The sequence below is a fragment of the Pinus tabuliformis genome, chromosome 5_2 (assembly GCF_031772625.1).
Source record: "Pinus tabuliformis cultivar Carrire ecotype Pingquan chromosome 5_2, CPIR1, whole genome shotgun sequence".
Lineage (NCBI taxonomy): Eukaryota > Viridiplantae > Streptophyta > Pinopsida > Pinales > Pinaceae > Pinus > Pinus tabuliformis.
The window spans coordinates 56,079,670-56,101,835 of NC_142306.1; positions in this window are offsets into that span (position 1 = coordinate 56,079,670).

Genomic DNA, 22,166 nt, shown 5'->3' on the forward strand with positions numbered 1-22,166 from the left:
CTTCTTTAGTTGTTGCTCTGGTGTTATAGATGAAAGGGCCCACCTTTAGGCTTAATCTTAAACTATGATTTCTTCTTTTCTTCCACAAAATGCAGCTCGTCCATTTTAATCATTTGTCTAATGTATTCTAATGAGAAAATTATCATTGGGACAAACTTTGGCAACCTGTAAGGTGGAAATTCACACCCATAGACCCTAATTTCTGTGTAGTTCTGGTAGAGGTACTAGTCACATGTTCTAGTATACTCACTAAGATGAAGAAATATTTTGATTTCTGGTCCTATCCTTAGCTCAACATTACTGTTTAATAAGCAGGATATTGTATATAAAACTGATCAACATATTCACTGAAGGTGAATTCATTGGAATTCTTCCTTACCAAGGAAGTCCAATGAATTACTGATTGAGCATTCCCTTTCTCGTCAAATTTTTGTAGGGGAAACTGAAACATTTCTTCCTGATGATATAGAAATAAATAAACTCGGACTGAATCATACTTTAAATTTCCCTATGTAGAAAATTCCAGGAACTGCTCATCGATTGCATCTTCTAGAAACTGACTATAGTTGAAGATGGAGGGTTTTTCACCTATGGTAAAGACTGATAAAAGAACAATGTTGGCCTCATCAACCCATTGATCGGATTAGTAGCCAAGTAAGCATGAAACAATGGAGATAATTTGTTTAGTCATTTCTGGAAACATAGAGGGTGAATAAGGGGATTTTTCTTGGCTAGTTGGGCATCCTCAAGGAGAAAAGTTTCAAAAATATTATCTCTATGTGGGAAGGTGAGGTTCTTGTAGAATTCCATGAGGAAATCTACTGAAAAAGGTTTCATAGAGGTAGGTTTTGCACTTTGAGCATTTGGGAGATGGATTCAGAGGTAATTGTGAAAAGGATGTCATTATTTTGGGCCATAATTTCCCACAGACCCAATTCAGCACTGAGGTCTATGAATTTATGTTTTAACCAGTTGTAGAGTTCATAAATGTCGAACTCACAACTGGTTTCGAGGATCTTATATTCTTGGCCTACCAGAGGTTGGTGTTCTAAGTCAATTACAGGGGGTAGAAGGGGGTTCTCCTCTGTAACCTTATATTTTCTTTTATGATACATAATGGAAGGAACATGAATAGGAGAAATTTGAATTACAAGGGAAAGTTTGGTTAGACACTGGTATTTGATACGTACAGAGGTAATTCGTTTATTCACTGGTTACAGTGGTAGGCCAATTTGATGATTGGACGCTATAATAGGTTCTGGCTTGTCGATTGTGCACTGGAATAGTTTCTGGTTACTTGGTATCTTAAAAAAGAAAAAGGAGGGTGAGATAACGGGTTTTTGGTTATTTTACAAGCTAAAATTATCTTTAACATTGTGATCTGGTCATTAACAGAGTGGGTCCGTTGTCGCGGGAACGGCTATATAACAGGTGGAACGGGGGTGAGTTGGTGTGAAGGGGGGAAGGATGTAACAGTGATGGGAGAGGAGAAAATAGGTGGGTGCCATGTGGTGACATGGTATAGGATTGAGGTGGGAATAGGAGGCGCCACCTGGCGGAAGGGGAGTGGAGCAAGAGTGCAGGGGTCAATGGTCACAAAAGTAGGCGGGAGAGGGAAAGTGGCTTTCAGAAGGGGGGGGGCGGTAAATGTTATTAGGTAGGGGGGTCATAAATGAACCTGGAGGGGACACGTAGAAAAGGTAGAGTGAGGTGAAACAACTTTTTAGACCCCCCCCTGGTTAACTGTCATAGGGGCAGGGTGGGTATGAACTCATCACCTGTCGTTGATCTAAGCAGGTGAGATCTTAACCATTCATTTGAGAACACCTTCTATTACAAGCAACAAATATGTCACATCAAATATAAACTCAATTAAATATTACAAATCTTGATTTATATAATGCGGTTACTTTATTAACCAAGCCTAAGTGATTTTTAATAATGCAATTTGACTGATTAATTTAATTAACACTAATCTGAGCGTGTTTAGACTATGTACTTGAATATTTAGCTTTATTTAACTATTTTAACCCTATTTAAACCTAATTTAACCATGATTACACTGTGTGGTTAAATCATTATTTATTCTAACTAAACACACTCATTTAATTAATCTAATCGCGCTTAAACAATGTGTTTAAACCATTAAAACTATTTATTTAACTTCAATGTAATGTGGCATTTTAACTAGCTGCACACTATTAAACATTCTGAAAATATTTCCATGCACATATTTTTATATTATTTTATTTTATTTTTTTGAAATGCAGTGGCATTTGAATGTGCACACTTATTGGGGTTTTTTCATTTTTTCACGAATATATTATTTTTTTATATCCCCTTTTTCTTTTTCTTTTCTTTTCTTTTCTTTTCTATTATTTCTTGGAAATAATTTGGAGGATAAAATATTATTTACAACATCTCATATAAAACTCAATAGATAATCATCAATTTATCCTATAATTTATACGACCCTAACAATGCCTTTCACACGATCCCCAAATAAAAATAACAATAATATTTGACCCACTCCCATCCCTGCAACTAACTTCATTAATTTAATAGGGAGGCAAGACTTGCAAGGTGTGTTTTGAGGAGACAATTAGAACCATATTAGAGTGTAATGGCTTGTACCATGGAGATAGGTCCACAATTCATGGGTTGAGGTGTAAAGGTACTCATAAGTTGAGGAAAACAGTTGCAGTGTTTACTTATATAACGTTTTTATGATTATGATTAATGATTTTTTTGTTGGAGAATGGAAGAGGAAGATAAGGAAGGAGAGGCACTAAGGTTTGCTGTAAATCAATTAAAAGGAAGGAAAAATGTCTCCTTTTAGTAGGATTTTTCAAGTTTCCTCTTCAATAGGACTAAATTTTAGTTGGAGCTAAGGAGTTGGCCTCAAAAGAATTAATTGGGTACTCTAGAAATCCAAGACCTGACATATCCAAGCTAGGCCATTAGATAGATTCGTCTTGGACAAAGGTTGCAAAGGCTAAGGTGCAAATCTCCCCTTTTTAATGTGGGTTTTAAACTTTCCATTTAAGAATGCTAAAAACGAGGTCATGATCTTGAAATGTTGTCCTTGATTTTACCAAAACTCAATGTCAATGCTTAATCCATGGTGTCATTCTTTCTATTTGGGTTTGCCCTTGAATGTTGGGATCTATCTTTGGGTCTAGTTATGAGTATGTCATTTCATTTAAGTGTTGAGAAGGTCTTAATGGATATAGGAGATAAGATGTTTATTTTCCAATACCCCTCCCTTGAAACCCTATAAAGAGATCGTATGCCCCATTTTGTTGTCATAATACTTCAACCACAAGCTCTTCATTTAACGATTACCTTGAGGGGAGGGTATGTAAAGGAAGTGGAAAAAAACAAAATTTCATGTTGAGTCAAAAGAGAGGTATAGATTGCAGGTGTATCTAGAGGTCTTGAAAACGGTGAAGGGGAATGGAGTTTACCTCATATTGCAACACCTTCTATTCCACCATTTGAGGTGCTAAAGGGCACTGACTTTAAGAAACCTGGTAGTCATCACAACCCATCTCATGAATATGAAAAAGTATTGTTTATTGTGAGAGAGAAATTTGGTGGACCAAAGAGAGAAGACACACTTCTATTCTCTTTACTGACAATGTCAAGAGAGGGAAGAACTGTGTAGGATATGTCATTTTAACTTCTTGAATTGGCATGCACTTTTCTTCTTTCTGGATGATGGCCATTATATAGTAATTATGTGCATTGGGATACTTAGAGTATCAAAATATCATAAATAAAAGAGATAAATCATTCAATTTATGCTTTTGTTTTGTCATTAACCCTTGACTTGTTCATTAGCACACTAAGACAATAATGCAAAAAAGAAAAGAATAAAATGACCAAAAGAGTAACAAGTAGCTTTATTGTGAAGGTGAATCAAAACCAGGCACAAAAGACATAAAATAAAGTAAGCCATATCTTTCTTCAAAGGTTATTTATCATTCCTCGTGCCTTTGGAATCAAAAATAAGGCTTCATTACTTCTTGTTGCATTCGAGAGAGATACTTTACCTCTACATGCACATGAGCATAAGATGAGTTATTGAGGTCAGATTTAACTAATCGCCTTAAGTTCAATGGGTGTTGATCCTAGATTTGTGCTACATGGCGATGACAATTTTAGAGTCATTATCGAGGATATTACATATATAAAGATCATATAAGTCACTAACATACTTTGAGGTAAATTGGTTTTTATTCCAAGTCTTTATAAGTATTCTCACTAAGTAATGGAATTACCTTAGTTAGAAGGTAAGGTTCTTATTTCATCACATGGCCCCCCCCCCCCCGCCCCCCACCCCCAACACTTCAAATGTTAGGCCAAATAAGAAAGCATCAACACCCTTATTCTTGTGAAAATGATAAGAATCATGACTTGACTAGATTGACCTCCCCTTCGTACTTCCTAAAGCATTCACTCACCTTACTGAAATGGTTAGATGATAGTTTAATTTCTCCTTTCATCATACTCACTCTCTCATGAGGGTTTGAGAGGACATCCATGTTTTCTCCCTAGCATAAAATGTACTTTAATGACCTCTATCTAATGATACATTCTTATATTGATCCCTTTTGTGTGTGAATGAGGTGATCTCTAATTTCTCATGGTTAATGAAGAATATGAGTGAGAAGACTCAAATCCCTTGTTAAAGTGAAGAGACTAAGTTATGAAGAGAAAGAGAATGGTGTTTGGTGATGGGAAAGGCCTATTGAAGGTCAAGAGCTACATTGGAGGTTCACTTGTGACTTCTGTTAGCACTAAATTTGCCTTAGGCTGAAGGAAGGAAAGTTCAGGGTAACCACAAACCACGCTCAGTCTGGTAGCTAGCCCTACCACAACAGGAGAGGGCTCTCTCCGAGTCATGCTCAGCAAATAAGTAAACAGAATGGTCTGAGATGACTAACAGTGAAATATTGATCTTAGGCTAGTAAGTAAATATGGATACAAGAAGCAATTTTTTATGAATGACTGAGTTTCTGGGATGGTATGGGACCAACGAACAGCAATGAGTAGAGAATTTAATACAAAGGCACAGATTACTTCGTGAGGAAAGATAGGTGGAAAGTCTAGCAATTTAGTTTGAAATAACGCGGAATGGGGGAATTGCTTAGGAGGGTGAAAAGGGCATAAGTACGTGAATCCTTTTCAACAGAACAAAAACATTTAACATGAAATTTTCCCACAGGCAGAGCAATAAAAATGAATTCTACCTTATCTAACTTAGAAACTTTCACTGGAAATGAATATGAAATCAACTGTCAAACATTATGAAATGCATATGAAGCATAAGAGACACATTTGCTACACTCACAACCACATGAATCTCATGAAACAGAGCCGCTGCCTTTCATTAATCCTCTATCAAAATATACAATGAAGAACTGAGTTTCTCTCCCACAATCTTCCAGAAATTACAAGCCAACCTTTTGAAAATGGTTTGCATACAATAAATAGACTATGCCATGAGGAACTAGAACGACCAAGAGTTGGTGAGTTTTTCGAATCATTACAAAGTGGAATTGGAAAGCCAACCATTAATTACAGGTGCAGCGTTACAAAAATGACAAATGGCTTGGGTGACTGCTCGCCTTCCTTTGCCACTTGGATAGGAGCCCACCCTTAGTGAAAATTCTTTTTAAACATTGCCTTAGTTGTCGAGAAAAATATAGTGTAAATGAGTGGGCCCACTTGGAGAAAGTCGCGAATCAAAATTTCGCAAAACAGGCGCGATTTTGGCCTTTTTCTCTATATGCGTCGCGCCCAAATATATATGTGCCATGCCACTTTGGAGGTGATTTTGAGGTACCTACTAGAGTCCAAAATGTGCCCCAAGTGTGCTTTTTGAAATCCTGGCCTGTCTACTTTCCAACCCAAGTGGAATTTTTGAATTTGGTGCTCATTTGCCCCTCCAAAACTTCATTCTCCCAAGACTGCTTCCTGTGTGTCAAAATAAGGGCAAAGAGGTCATTTTTTGAGTGTTTTTGACCTCCTGGAGACTCAAATAATGCCCAAATTTCTTGTCCAAGCACCAGTAGTCGTGATTTTTCATGTTGAATCCAAAAATGCAAACCATTTGTGATTTGAAGCTCCCAATCCTAAGCGTCGCGCCACTAGGAGAAAAAACCTGTTTTGTGACCAAAAATTTTCCATTTGACCAAAATTGCCCCAAATTTCTTGAAATTTGGGCTAGAGCTTCCTTATCAAGTGCTGGGCCAAAGAGGTTTCGACCAATATCTAAAGTCGATTGAGCTCCCTTTTCCTCTTTTGCTTCTTGATTTCCTTCCTCAATTTCGCCTTCAAATTCCTAATTTTGGCCTTGCATACTTTGTTTCGTGCCATGTAGTGGAAAGCTATGTGTCTCAGTAGTGCATGGTCCTTGTCGGCCTTGTCCAGTAGCCTTTCCAAGTGCATGTTAACTCTCTCGAGGTTGGCCTCCCGATCCTCATTAATCTCTTGCTCCAATGACGTGAGCTCAACTCTTCTCCTTTGTGCAGCTTGTCGATGCTCACGAATTTTGTAGCTCCATGATCGCCTTCTGATCCTCAAGCTATTTGTTCCTCTGCTCCAGATATTTCATGTTCCACTTATCCCTCTCCAAGTCAAGGGATAAGGCTTCGATCTCTGATTGTTGCTCCTGGATGATCTCTTTGAGCTATGCACTTGTTGGTTCTGTATCTGTATCATCAGCATAAAGGAGAATGAATTCGGTCTCTCGTTCACCTGATGGCTCACCTGAAGGCCCCTCATCATGCATTGGCTCCTTACCTCTGTCCTGTACCTTTAGTGCTGATGTCGGAAGCGAGGCCCCTTCCACCCCGGGTGGAGATAACACTCGCTTTGCTACTGCAAACAAATGTCTAGCACCCCTCTAATATGTGATGAAAACCGACACACTAACAGTCTCATGGCGCTCATATCGACGAGAAGGTTCACCCTCATGCTTAACCTCTGATAATACCTGTGAAGTGCTGAATAGGTCATGGGAGATGAAATCATCCCAAGTAATGCCATGCAATCCCAGCTGATGAACCACCAAAATCTTAATAAGAGCAAAGTGATAAACACTGTTAAGTTGTTGTTGAAGGGTCTTGTGTTGCATGAAGGTGTTCATCCTCTCTATGTTCCTGCAAATGAAAAATGGGATGTTCATCATCTGTACCCTAGTAAAGTGCATGAGCAACCTGATGTGATAGGCATATAGACGAGAGAACCTCCCCTCACAGCTGAAATACTTGATCAGGTGCTCATGTCTTAAGTGTCGTAAAATGCTCAAAATTTAAAATGCTTAAAACTAGTTCAAAGTTGAATGACTGGAAAGTGATCGTCTTCCTGATTCCGGCGCCGCAAACGGTTCGAAAAACAGTCGTCATATGAGAAAGTTATGCCAAAAACAAAATCGCCCAATAACCCTTAATTTTTGAATTTAAAAAAAAAGAAAAAAAAAATTTAAAAGAATATTCCACAGAATATTCTTTGGAATATTTTGGGGAATATTCCTTTTGGACAACGAATCAACGGCTGCCACGTGGCAAGCTCGGAGGCCACCATGTGGCTGGGGTGACGTTAGCAACAATGGGCGCATATATACAAAAGTTGGCTCAGGCGTGGTTTGAACCCACGACCTGCTCAAAACAAACGCCACGCCTTACTGTTAGGCCACGGGAGCAGCTCTTATTACATGGGTGAAACAAACAGTATTTAAAGTTTAAAATGAGTTTGGGCGGGGTTGAAATACATTGGTGGCTTGCATAGCTACCTTAGACACACCATCTTGATGTTTAACCCTACTAGCCTGGACGAGGTTTGTGTCCAAGCTACCCATTTAGAGGCAAGGGGAAAAAACACATTTGAAGAGGGAAGAAACAAGCCCCCCAAGGGGAAAAACAAAGAGAAAACCTCCAAGGGAAAGTGTTATAGACATTTTTGTGCCTTGCATCACTGAGCATGAAATGTCGATAATCAAGGGATCCAAAGTCCCTAAACATGATGTTCCTACCCCTAGAGGAACAAGGCCAACTAACCACAGCAATTCACTGAAGTTCTCCACCTGAAAACACTCAAAAACAAGCCAATTCTGGATCATGTCAACTGCTCCACTGAGCATCTGCGCTGAATGTCAACTACTCCACTGTCTACCTCCGTTGAATGTCAACTGCAACAAAGGCTACCTGCGCAGGGCGAGTTTGGACAAGTGGCAGAGTCATTTCTCAAGGTGTCAATGCCCAGGAAGCTTCCAAAATGACACTTGGATCAGGGAATTCGACTAGTGATGAGTAAGAGGTTCCAAATTTCCAAGTGGAAGCAAGAACCTCCAAGTGGACTCAAGAACTATGAGAGGGAGAGGACACTAGTCAGTTTCATACCAGTCTCAAGCTGACTCATCCTCTCTCCAATATCCCTATATATAGATCTCTCCTACAAGAGGTCTGGGGAGGCTGGAATTTTGTGAATGTAAAGAATTGTTGTTGGTTTGTGGCTGGATACATTGGGTGTTTATGCTTTGAAGGGAGTTGAAGAGGGAATTCTATTCTGTTGGGAAGGAGATGCTGGATTGGAGCCCCATGGGTTGTATCTCTTCTTGAACCCTGTTACTTTCAATAAAGCTATCTTGATTCTTTCCTATATGCTGGTGTATTTTGTATGATTTCATTAGTGTATTTGATTTACTTCTAATCCTGAATCATTTATGAATATGTATATTTGCCTTTGTATTGTGTTCTTCTCTTGTCGCAAGTAGTTGTTCTCTTGTCACAGGTAGTTGTTCTCTTGTGGCCTCGTGGGATTCAAGTAGCTGTTCTCTTGAGCAAGCGAGGAGGCGAGTAGCTGTAGACACACAAAGGGGAAGAGGATCTAGATCGAGGGACAACCGGAAGACAACGGTAACTCTGCCAATCTCCCCTCTTTCATATTTCATAAAGGAAGAAATCATAATAGCTGTATTCGTTTGTTGCTAAGGCGCTGTCACACCTTAGGTGGATAGGATCGTCCTAAATAGGCATTTTTCCCCACAACAAATTGGCGACTCCACTAGGGAAGAACTTGTTTATTCATTTCATTTGTGTTTCCGTCATTTGTTTACTTCATAGACTTGACAGCAACTATTGAACTGCATCTTTCCCGGATGCAAAGTAGAAAGTTGCTGCTTTGATCCAGTTGTTGGACTTGTCTATGATCTAAACTAGATCCACAAATGATTTGATGATCCTTGTGATAGTCTTTAGTACCCTATCAAAGTATCCCTCTGTTTATACCTTGCTTGTGTTTCTGATTTGGCTTGAAATAGTTGATTTTTGAGCATTTTATGACCCAGAATCCAAGAGAAACGAGAGTTTCTCCTTCAGCGCGACTGCTGTGAAGGCATTCTGCATTTCAGCGCAGGTCCCGTGAAGGCTACTTGCACTGAATGTCAAAACCACAGTGTTGAGGTTGCGCTGAACCAGTTTTGCCTTGTGCAGCTGGGGTTCTCTGCTGTCTTTTGCCCTGTTTTGATCTCTGTTTTTGAAGCCTTTAACCAGCATAGGTACCAGTCTGATAACCCCTTTTCTTTGCTTGAATTCCGCCTCATTTTTGTACAAAAAGACTGTAAGTGTTTTTATGTGTTTGTGTCGTCATTTATAGTTTTCCTTTGCATGAGTAAAGTAATCATCCTATAGCCCTTGATTCAGATCTGATTGATTGATTGATTGTGATCTTAGGAGAGAGTTCATTGGTTGTTTGCAGTTTGATTATACATTTGCTTTTGCTTATTGGTTTGAATTTGTCACTTTTGAATGTCAAAACAAATATTTCTTTCGAAAAATCGCAAAGTGATTGTAATCTCTTCTACCCTTGCTGATTTGGGAAAAAGTAAACTTGTTTATTTTCAGTCATTTAAAAGCAAATTCGAAGTTGTACAAAAAGCTTTCTTTGTAGGCATTTATACTAAGAAAGTGGAAAACAAACACCTGCATTGTGCATTTGCATTTTTGTTTGCATGTTGGATTTAGGAAGAGTGCATTAGGGTGTGCTGATTGCTCTTTGAGAAAAGATAGTCGCTCTCTTTTCCCTTCGTAGCTAGGATTTTCAAAGTTGAAAGATTATAGAGCTTACTTATCATCTTAGACTGCATTTAGGAATTTGTACCATACATCTCGTGGTGATCCTGAAAGACAAACTTTAAAAAGATCAACTTAAAATAAATTGAATGAACCTAACAATGCTTTGCAACATAACGCACAACATAGAGGTCTAGGCTAGAGACGTGTTCTGGCGTCGTTAAGCCTAGTGACTGTCGATCTCGTGGAAGGTGGGTGATTCCTCCTGAGGGACGATAGCACTAGTATGGATTTGTGCTCCCACGTACCGTCACGTATATATTGGGAGACCCCTACAGGCATATATCCTTTATCCTTAGGAAGCTGTGTCGGCCGCCCTACTGATCGCAATGCAGTGAACACAGCATTCACGAAGATCGACCAACCGTACCGTAAAAAGTATTCTGTGGTTTTGCGAAAAGTTTGGCACACCCTCTACCTAGATCTCCAGAGCAGTTTCTTTTGGCCTTTTTCAGACTCTATAACAGAAAAAGTCCATCCGAGCATTTGTCACTTCGGGCTCGTTAAAACATCGAAGGAGACTAGAGTCATCTTTAGCTTTTTCTCGACTCTTTAAAACTGAAAAAGCAAGTTGTGTCTAAAGCGTCGTTAACAATTTATTTTAAACGGAACAATCACCCTTTATTCCTGCGTTGATCTTCGAAGTTAGTCTACCTTCATCACAAAGTTCTTGTAGAATCGCTAGGAAATCTTTTGGATAGACTAGATATGTCTGAACAACCGTCGACATCCAGGACTGTGTCATCCGACACAGCAGCGGCAGAGCCTCCTGCTACTACTCCAACGATGTTCGCTGGTATACCATCTGTCCCGGCAAATTGTCAACAACAAGCTGGAGTCCAATCAGAGACTGTTTCGACGACATGGTTAGTTCCTATTTCTTCATCCGGATTATCATCTGGTATTTCTTATGTTGAAACTCAACAACTTGATCCAATGTGTCTTCAAAGGCCAATCTACCCTTTAAGCACTGGATTGCCACCATATGGAGGGCAGTATGCCTTTTCATTGTTCCCCCCGGAGAACAACCATATGGGAGTTTACAACAAAGTTCAGGTCAAACTGGAATTACATCCAGCGGATGGGTACCCATACTGCCTCAACAACCAAGGGTTGCATATTCAATGCAACTAGTCCACCCTGTGTCGAATGTTGCCACTATACCTGGTATGTTGATTGCGTCGCAAGTACAAGCGCTACCTGTTGTATGTCAACCCCAAGTTTCTCAGGTTGCCATACAACAGCCTCTTGTCTCGACAACTCAATCACAACCTCCGGTTAGTGCCTCCTTATCTGGAGCGACTCAGGCTCAAACAAGTACTATGACTCCTCATCTTGGTCAATCATCCAGTATTGAACAACAGCAAATGGTCCAACAACCGGAGCTGGTTCAAACTCAATAACCGCAATTCCAGCGATCATATCAAGGACCCGAGCAACAAGTCTTTGTAAGTAATGGGCAACCGTATAATAATGGTTATGCCCATCAAACTTGTCAAAGTTGCCAGCATCAAATACATTATGCTGGTATGCAAAGACCCACTGCTCAGGCGATTCCATCTTATCCTGGGTATGCTCCGCCTAACCTGAATCAACAGTTGCCCTTTGTAGCAACTCTAGAATTACCAGATCTAAATCGGCTGACGAATGATCCAATTGCTTATGCCCCTTGGTGGCCAGCGATTCCGCATAAACTTCCATCGGACATTGCTAAATTCAATGGAAATCCAGGTGAAGACCCATCGAATCACGTCATGACTTTTCATCTGTGGTGTTCGTCAAACACCCTGAACGATGATTCGATAAGGCTTCGCCTTTTTCAGAGGACATTGACAGGTCCAGTGGCTAAATGGTATATTGAATTACCTAGAGCCTCTTTCGACAATTTCAGTTCCCTAGCCACGACTTTCTTAACCCATTTTCAATTACCGATAAGGTATGAAACTAGAACGGAAATCTTAACCAACTTCAAGCAGACGACGGCCACGCATATATCCGATCATATACATGAGTGGCGTCGTCGTCGCAGGATGGTAAAGACTTACGTTCTAGATCAGCTGTTAGCTGAATGGTTTATAAAGTCGTTACTTCCCGCCATAACGGAAGATGTGGCCAAGGGAGGAGTCGTAACGGAGGAGCAAGTTATTGCTCGTGCACAATATCTAGACTTAGTATATACTCAGTCCGGCACGCTCTATGATAAAATACCTGACGCCCCTAGACCGGAATTTTCAATTCCTCCTCCTCCTAAATCAAATAGTGACTCTCATGCCGGCGATGGCGTGATTGGCGCAACAGACATGAAATCGACAAAGGCTATATCTAAAAAGGCCCGTATGATTTCCGGTAAAAATGCAAATGAGGAACTTCTTGCCTCGGAAGTAAGTGCCGTGTCGGACGACAAGGGCAAATGACTGAAGCAACCACGGGGCAAGAAGAAAAAGAAAGGGAGAAAAAGGAAACCCCCTACGGGGTGTCATATATGCGATGAGGATCATTGGACAGCAGATTGTCCATACAAAGCTGAGCTTAAAAGATTCTTTAAGAGTTTGAAAACCTCAGCTGTGTTGACTGATCCGTTTCCAAGCCCGAGAACCGAACTGGTTGCTAATCAAAATGCTTCCTGATCCCAAGTGCTTATGTTGTCTGTATCAAAGCAGCAAAATGATGCTTTGACAAAGAATAAGGATTACAGGAATCCAAAGTTGTCGAACAACAAGGCTAATGAACAACCTAGTAGTTCAACAACAACTTTGACCAAAGTTGTGCCACCCATCGTCCCTGAGCCAATGATAAAGTCACAAAAGGGAGCAGTACACAAATCGACATTTAATCCTTGTGCGAAAATAGCACAGATAGAGGACCTGGCCCGATCGCCGTCCGTTATGTCGACACTTGAGGTACCGCAAAATTGCTTCTCCCAAGAGCAAGCTTTATTATCAGCAATAGGTGGAACTGACCCAATGGATTCTAATCTTGTGGCCTTTGATCATAAAGGATATGACCCTCAGTTACCAGCTCAACTAGCTTTCCTTATTCAAGTGAAAGCCCTCAACAAAACTGTTCATCGAACAATTATTGATGAGGGGGCATCTACATGCATTATGTCGATGAGTTGCTGGAAAAATTTAGGATCTCCAACCTTGTCGTGATCTTCGACGACATTAAAAGCATTCGACGGAAGGACATATACCCCATATGGTATCCTAAGTAACTTGAAAGTTGAACTAGGAGGGAAAACAATAGAAATAGATGTTGAAGTCATCGATAGGAATCTTGATTACAACATCCTACTAGGAAGACCGTGGATCTATGCCATGGCCGCAGTTGTGTCGACTTACTTCAGGAAGATTGCATTTCCCTTCCAAGGAGGAATTACAATAGTCGACCAACAAACTTTTCTCCCCAACAGTTCACAAGTTACGGGAAGCATTCCAATGATCCATAGAAGCAATCATTCGCTCCAAAATATCGGAGTAGGTCTCCTAAAAGTCCCTGCTTTAATGGGTACTTTTTCCCTACTGCCTCCAAGTAATCTGGCGGAAGTGGCCACAGTGGAATATGAAACCTTCTACATCTAATGGATTTGGACTCCGAGGACGGTTCTAATCTCGTGTCAACCTCGTTAAAAAATGAAACAAGGAGTCATGAGGATAGTTATTTTACTGTGTCAACCTCATTAAAAAATGAAACAATCCCCTTTCCAAATCTCAAAGGTAAACCTTCATTCCAACCACCGAGTTGAATGCAATGAAGCTTGGGGGGCATGCACCTCAATTTGCGTTATTATGCTGGGGGCATGCAAACTTATCGAGCAGTTTTAGCATAAAGTTCATGCTCGTTAGAAAATAAACGCAAGATTCTAGCAGTTTTAGCATAAAGTTCATGCTCGTTAAAAAATAAATGCAAGATCCGAGCAGTTTTAACGCGGTCTTCATGCTCGTTAAAAAATAAATGCAAGATCCGAGCAGTTTTAACGCGGTCTTCATGCTCGTTAAAAAATAAATATAAGCAGTGAGCAGAGTTTCCTCCAGTGTTTAAGCTCATTTTTATCTAAAAAATGAACCTATCCCGGTAAATAACCACAGTGATCGTAAATTTATCAGCCGTTAAAGCCTTGGTCATGTTTGCACCTATCACCTCCACTTTTCATTTGGCCGATCGTTCACATCCATATGATTGTTTACCCATTTTGACGAACAGTTGCGAAGAGTGATATCACCTAGCCATCCTTGCGACACTGCCGTGATTGGAAAATTCCAACCTGTACCTGGAATCAGTTGCTATCCCTGTTTATCACTCGTTCCTCAAAAGACGAGTCTTCTTTAAGCTCTTTTCAACTAACTCGTAAAATATGAAAATATTGTCGAGTTTTGGTCTTCCAGCTCGTTAAAGGACAGGAAGAGTTATCCTTCCTCTAGATTTTAATCTTTTTGGACCTGAGGGATTATTGCACAAAAAGGTCGAGCGCTTGTTTTATTCGGCTCGTTAAAGTTATCGAAAACTCATCCCTTCTGTATTGTTTTATACTTTTTCGGACTTAAGGGATTAGATGACGAAAAAGGAATTTTGGAGTTAACTTTATGTACCTTTTCAGACTCTCTAAAAATGAAAAGGACCGAGTTATCCTTGTCGTTAGACTCGTTAAAATTATTAAATAGCGACAAACTTGTCTTTAGACGAGAACGAGTTTCACTATCGCTAGGCTCGTTAAAACATAGCGATGGGCTTGCCCGAAGGGCAGGTTATAGAACAAGCATATGTTATCCTCCTCAAGCTTGACAAAAATAAAGAGGTACTGGTCAGCAATGACTGGGGAAAAATTGGGAAAAATCAAGAAAACTTTGATGGTAGCAGGTCGCTCTTGAACATGACACTTTTCCTCCGTATCACATTCGGGTTGGGTTGTTTCATTCACCGGCCACATCACCATGGTCTTGCCATACCATCCATATTTGGGGTAATGCTACCGATCCATCGCATCAGTGTCACCATATGTTCAAGAGAAGTCGTTCAGAAAGAGTCAACCGGGTCCCATCCACTGCCATACATTATCCTTCATCCATTCATGACCGCCACCCTAAATCATATATCATAGATCGTTTTCACCTCCATTAAAGTCATTAGCTCCGTTCCATGTCACTGATGTGGGATTCATTAAGGCCCTCCTGTGACGGATCGCTTCTTGTCGACATCAGCTCATTATCCAAGAAGTTGATCTACGAACAACCCCTTCAGTACTTTGAAGCTTGCATGCCTCAATGGCAAGTTTCTCACTTCCGGTGATAGGTATACATCAATGACCTTCGACCAGAGGATTTTGCGTGGTGTTCGACGCCAAGTCCTTTATTCACACCACGTGAATTGTACTGCAGTACCTTGAGGGTCATTATCATTATCGGTGATTCCTCTCGCGCTTATTAACGGTTTGCATCATTGACCGGTAATCAAGCGATGTCTTTCCATGTTCGACTTCAGCGCAATTCTCACATGGATCGACTTGTACTTAGAGTGAAGATCGAACGAGTTTGAAGACCCCGGATCTAGTTTCATCCATCCGGGCTGCGATATATATTCAGGAAAAATAAAGACATTTGACATGTACATCATTGCAGCAGATGATCATCCTACTCAAAGGATGATAATTTCACCAAAATTATCAGTCTACCATCAGACAATCGTCTGTTCTGTGTACAAAAATGAATTTATAAAGCTGAGCATGGGAATGCCCGCCTCAACTAGATCATGAAAGCAGAATGAATCATAATGTATTGTATTGTATTTTATTACAGGTCTCCTCCCAGCAGATGGATGAACTTCGGACCCTCCTGGATAAAGCATTTCACCCGATAAACGGCCTCATACTTTAGGGGGCAACTGTTATAGACATTTTTGTGCCTTGCATCACTGAGCATGAAATGTCGATAATCAAGGGATCCAAAGTCCCTAAACATGATGTTCCTACCCCTAGAGGAACAAGGCCAACTAACCACAGCAATTCACTGAAGTTCTCCACCTGAAAACACTCAAAAACAAGCCAATTCTGGATCATGTCAACTGCTCCACTGAGCATCTGCTCTGAATGTCAACTGCTCCACTGTCTACCTGCGTTGAATGTCAACTGCAACAAAGGCTACCTGCGCTGGGCGAGTTTGGACAAGTGGCAGAGTCATTTCTCAAGGTGTCAATGCCCAGGAAGCTTCCAAAATGACACTTGGATCAGGGAATTCGACTAGTGATGAGTAAGAGGTTCCAAATCTCCAAGTGGAAGCAAGAACCTCCTTGTGGACTCAAGAACTATGAGAGGGAGAGGACACTAGTCAGTTTCATACCAGTCTCAAGCTGACTCATCCTCTCTCCAATATCCCTATATATAGATCTCTCCTACAAAAGGTCTGGGGAGGCTGGAATTTTGTGAATGTAAAGAATTGTTGTTGGTTTGTGGCTGGATACATTGGGTGTTTATGCTTTTAAGGGAGCTGAAGAGGGAATTCTATTCTGCTGGGAAGGAGATGCTGGATTAGAGCCCCATGGGTTGTATCTCTTCTTGAACCCTGTTACTTTCAATAAAGCTATCTTGATTCTTTCCTATATGCTGGTGTATTTTGTATGATTGCATTAGTGTATTTGATTTACTTCTAATCCTGAATCATTTATGAATATGTATATTTGCCTTTGTATTGTGTTCTTCTCTTGTCGCAAGTAGTTGTTCTCTTGTCACAGGTAGTTGTTCTCTTGTGGCCTCGTGGGATTCAAGTAGCTGTTCTCTTGAGCAAGCGAGGAGGCAAGTAGCTGTAGACACACAAAGGGGAAGAGGATCTAGATCGAGGGACAACTGGAAGACAACGGTAAGTCTGCCAATCTCCCCTCTTTCATATTTCATAAAGGAAGAAATCATAATAGCTGTATTCGTTTGTTGCTAAGGCGTTGTCACACCTTAGGTGGATAGGATCGTCCTAAATAGGCATTTTTCCCCACAACAGAAAGGGCAAAAAGAATGCATCTGTCAAACAAGAGAGTGAGAAAGTGATCTGTAAACACTGTTCTAAATGAGGCCATGAGGAGAAAAACTGTTGGAAATTATATCCTGAAAAAAGATCTCAATCTAACAAATTCAAAGGGAAACAGAAAACTGCTGCTACTACATCTACACCACAAGATTTAGGGGATGATTCAGGTGATGAAACCAAAATTGTAGCCATGGGTTTGAAAAACTTGAAGGGAAAAGAAATTGAAACTCAAGCCAGCACTAGTACCTCAAACTTCCATGTACAAGCTCCTAATGAGGAAGAAAGAATTGAACTGTTTCATGTGAGGGTGATTTCAAAACATACTAAAATTGACACACTTTTTGATAGTGGGTCACAAGCAAACCTTATATCAGAGGACTTGGTCAAGCAGCTTAAACTTGAGACCATTCCACATCCGAAGCCATATCCACTTGGATGGATTTGCAAGGATGCAAATTTGCAAGTTTCAAGAAAGTGCACATTGTGCTTTGCAATTATTGCACATTTTATTGACACAGTTGAACTTGATGTGGTACCTTTTGATATAGCACGAATTGTTTTGGGAAGTCCTTACTTGTTTGACAGGAAAGCTATCTTTCATCGCCATGAAAACAAATATCATATTTTCAAAGATGGCAAGGAGTTCATTGTTAGAGCTCATCGCAAGAAGACAAATATAGCGATGGTGAATGCAGGACAGGTAAAAAGGCTGGTCAATTCAAGTAAGAATTTTGTTCTTCTTATTATTAAGCCCAAGGTTGATGTGAATCATGAGTCATTTGACAATTGTGATCCAAAACTTAAGTTAGAACTATATGATGTAGTTGATGCATATCATGAGACGTTTCAGTAGCAAACAGGTTTGCCTCCTAAGAGGGAGATTCAACATGAAATCCATTTGCATCCAAATTGTCCTCTTCCAAACATAGGCATGTACTGCATGTCTATTATGGAGAATGCTAAAATAAAGAAGCAAATCAAGGACTTGTTGGACAAGGGTTTCATAAGGCCAAGTACTTCGCCATGTGGGTCACCGATTGTATTGATTCCAAAGAAAGATGGCACTTGGCGTATGTGTGTTGATTTCAGGGCCTTGAACAAGATAACGGTAAAGAATCGTTACCCACTCCCAAGGATAGATGATTTGCTAGACCAGCTGAAAGATGCTCGATATTTCACTAAGCTAGACTTGCGCAATGGATATCATCAAGTAAGAATTGAAGAAAGTGACATTTGGAAGACAGCCTTTAAAACCAAACAAGGACTCTTTGAGTGGCTTGTGATGCCGTTTGGTTTGTGCAATGCACCTGCAACTTTCATGTGGGTAATGGATGATGTATTGCGTCCTTTTCTTGATGATTTTGTTATTGTTTACTTAGATGACATCTTAATTTTCAGCAAGTCTAGAGAAGATCATGTCATGCATGTTAGGAAAGTGCTTGATGTTTTGAAGAAGAATCAGTTATTTCTTAAAATGTCAAAGTGTGAATTTGGAAAGACTTCTTTGGTTTATTTGGGACACATAGTAGGAGGAGGTGCTTTGAGAATAGATCCTACTAAAATAGAGGCTATTGTGAATTGGCCTACTCCCAAATCCATAACAGAGGTAAGAAGTTTTTTTTGGGTGCAGCTCAATATTGGAGGAAGTTCATCTCTAACTTCTCTTCTATAGCAGCTCCTATGCATGTAGTGACAAGTGTGAAGCATGCTTTCCAATGGGGAGGCAAGCAGCAAAAAGCTTTCAAATCTTTGAAAGAGAAGATTAGTTCAGCTCCGGTCCTTGCATTACCGGATTTGAGACATCCATTTGAGATACAAACCGATGCTAGTGATTATGCCATGGGTGTAGTTCTTCTACAACATGGTAAGCCTATTGCTTTTCATTCTGAAACTTTTAATGGCGCTGTTGTAAATTATCCTACATATGATAAGGAGTTGTATGCATTGGTGCAAAGTGTCAAAAAGTGGAAACACTATTTGATGGGCAAAGAAATTGTTATACATACCGACCATCAGCCCTTACAGTACTTGCAATCACAAAGCAAGTTACAACAGTCACGACACTTCAGATGGATGGGCTTCTTGCAACAGTTCCATTTGGTAATAAGGTACAAGAAAGGTACTCTGAATAAAGTTGTTGATATGCTTTCAAGGCCTATTATTGGTGATGTTACTTTACTTAAGAATGATTCCATTGTACATGATAGTTACATAGAACAATATGCATCTAATGATGACTTTAAAGATGTGTATGCTAACTTGAGTAAAGGGAAACATGTAGAGGAAAATGACTATCACATGCATAACAATTTGTTGTTTCATCTGGGCAAGTTGTGTATACCACAGGGGGAGAGAATAAATGTCATAAGAGAAGCTCATTCTTCTCTTATTGCTGGCCATTTTGGTGTGAGCAAAACAGTTGCACATCTACAGAGGTATTGCTATTGGCCTCACATGGTAGATTCTGTTTCAAGGTTCATAAGAGGATGTTCATTATGTGCTACAAGCAAGCCTAGTAATAGAAAGCTTGGTTTGTATACTCCTTTTCCGATACCTTCTAGACCATGGGAAAGCATCTCTATGGATTTTGTAGGAGGTTTGCCAAAATCTAGAAAGCAGCATGATTATTTATATGTAGTAGTTGATCGTTTCAACAAAATGTGTATACTTATGCCTTGTAAGAAAACTATAACTGTTGAACAAACTGCTGAATTATTTTTTCATCATGTATGGATTCACTTTGGTTTACCTACTTCCATTATTAGTGACAGGGATTCCAGATTTGTGGGGAATTTTTGGTCCAACCTATGGGAGATGATGGACACAAAGTTGAAGAAAAGTACTGCTTTCCATCCGCAAACAGATGGACAAACAGAAGTTGTGAACAGAACCATTATGTACCTCTTGAGAGGTTATTGCAGCAAGCATCCCAAGCTTTGGGATGAACATTTGCACTACATACAGCATGCTTACAACCGTGCCAAGCACTCTTCCACAAACACCTCACCGTTTGAAGCTTGTTTTGGTTACTTGCCAAAATCACCTCTTGATTTCATTCTTGAGAAAGATGTTGCCATTGAGGGACATAGTGATATTGACAAAGCTCGTTCATTCATTGAAAGAATTCAGCAAATACATCAGCAAATTCAAGAACAGCTTGAGAAGAGTCAAGGCAAGTACAAGGAAAGACACGACAAGCATAGAGTTGATCACAAGTTTCAAGAAGGGGATGAGGTATGGCTATACATTAGTAAGGAAAGGATGCAAGGAGAAGGTAAAAAGCTGAAGCCTATTCGTTATGGTCCATTCAAAATCCTCAAGAAGGTTGGAAATAATGCTTTTCAATTAGATTTGCCTTCCTACATGCAAATGTATTCTATTGTCAATGTGGAGAACTTACGTTTGTATGAACCTCCTTTGATTGCTGATCATGAAAGTGTTGTCCAGCTGCCATCTGTAGAAGATTTCTCGCCAGAATTCTTAGATGAGTTGAAAGAAGATACAATCCGTGACAGAAGGACACGCACTTCAAGGAGAGGCAGTGTAGATTATGTTCGGGTTGGTTTCAAAGGCAGCAAACTGAACAAGGCAAAGTGGATGGAGGTGGACAGAGTGAGGGATCTGTACCCTCACCTCTTTAACAGGTAGTTGAAGGCTTTTGGGGTCCAAAAGCTTCCCAATGGGGAGGCATGATCAGGTGCTCATGTCCTAAGTGTTGTAAAATGCTCAAAATTTAAAATGCTCAGAACTAGTTCAAAGTTAAACGAATGGAAAGTGCTCATCTTCCTGATTTCAGTGCCACAAACGGTTCGAAAAATGTTCACCGTATGAGAAAGTTATGCCAAAAACAAAATCGCCCAATAACCCTTAATTTTTGAATTTTAAAAAAAAAAAAATTAAAAAGAATATTTCGGGGAATATTCCTTTTAGACAACGAATCAACGGCTGCCACGTGGCAAGCCCAAAGGCCGCCACGTGGCTGGGGTGACGTCAGCAACAATGGGCGCATATATACAAAAGTTGGCTCAAGCGTGGTTTGAACCGACGACCTGCCCGAAACAAACGCCACGCCTTACCATTAGGCCACGAGAGCAGCTCTTATTACATGGGTGGAAAAAATAGTATTTAAAGTTTAAAATGAGTTTGGGCGGGGCCCGAAGGGGGCCAGCCCCCATACCATGCGACCTCGGGCCCGGAACCTAGGGCTTAAGCCCCAACCGCCAGCACACTAACCACCAGCGCGCAATCCGATGCAAACGGCCAGCCGAAATTTTGGTCACATGCGCATTTATTAACTGCAGTTAGCATGGCGGAATATTTGGCGGAGCACCAAATTTGGCGGCCGCTCCAAAATTGGCGGGCTTATCTGGCCTCCAACTACAGTTAGCTGGAGTTTTTCTAGGGGCAGACTGGAGAAACTTTAATTGGCCATAACTTTGGCTAGGAAAGGCGGTTCTAGACGATTTTTTTTTTTATTTTGGGTATTTTAGATCTTCTGAAGCCATTGGTGTAGGTCTTATAGCCATCTGAGGTCATTTGTAGAGGTTTTGGAGCCTTGGAAGTTCTAGGAGCCACTAGGGCCCAGTATTGGGAGAACTGTATAGGGTTGCAGGTATCCATTGGAGGTGAACCAGTAGTCAATCCTGAAGGATTCAAGTGTTTTGAATCTGTTTTTACTATCTATTCCACCTGTATATGCTTCTATTCAGCTGTATATTCAATTTGAGCATTTAAATAAAACAAGGACAGGCCCATTTGGGGGTTTTGGACCCAGCAGACGTAGCCCAGGAGGGGTGAACTGCTTTATCAACTTCTTTTACATCTGTGGTTCATTTATTTTGCAGAAAAAATTAGTTTTAGTGTGTTAAACAGTAAAAGGAAATAAATCTGCTATGCTTAAATGGATCATGAACAGCTGAAAATTTCATTTGTTTTCTTTCTGCAAGACATGGACATCTTTTAAACATGTATATTTCTGAATTGAATACCTTGCAAACAATTTACAAGTAGTTTCAAA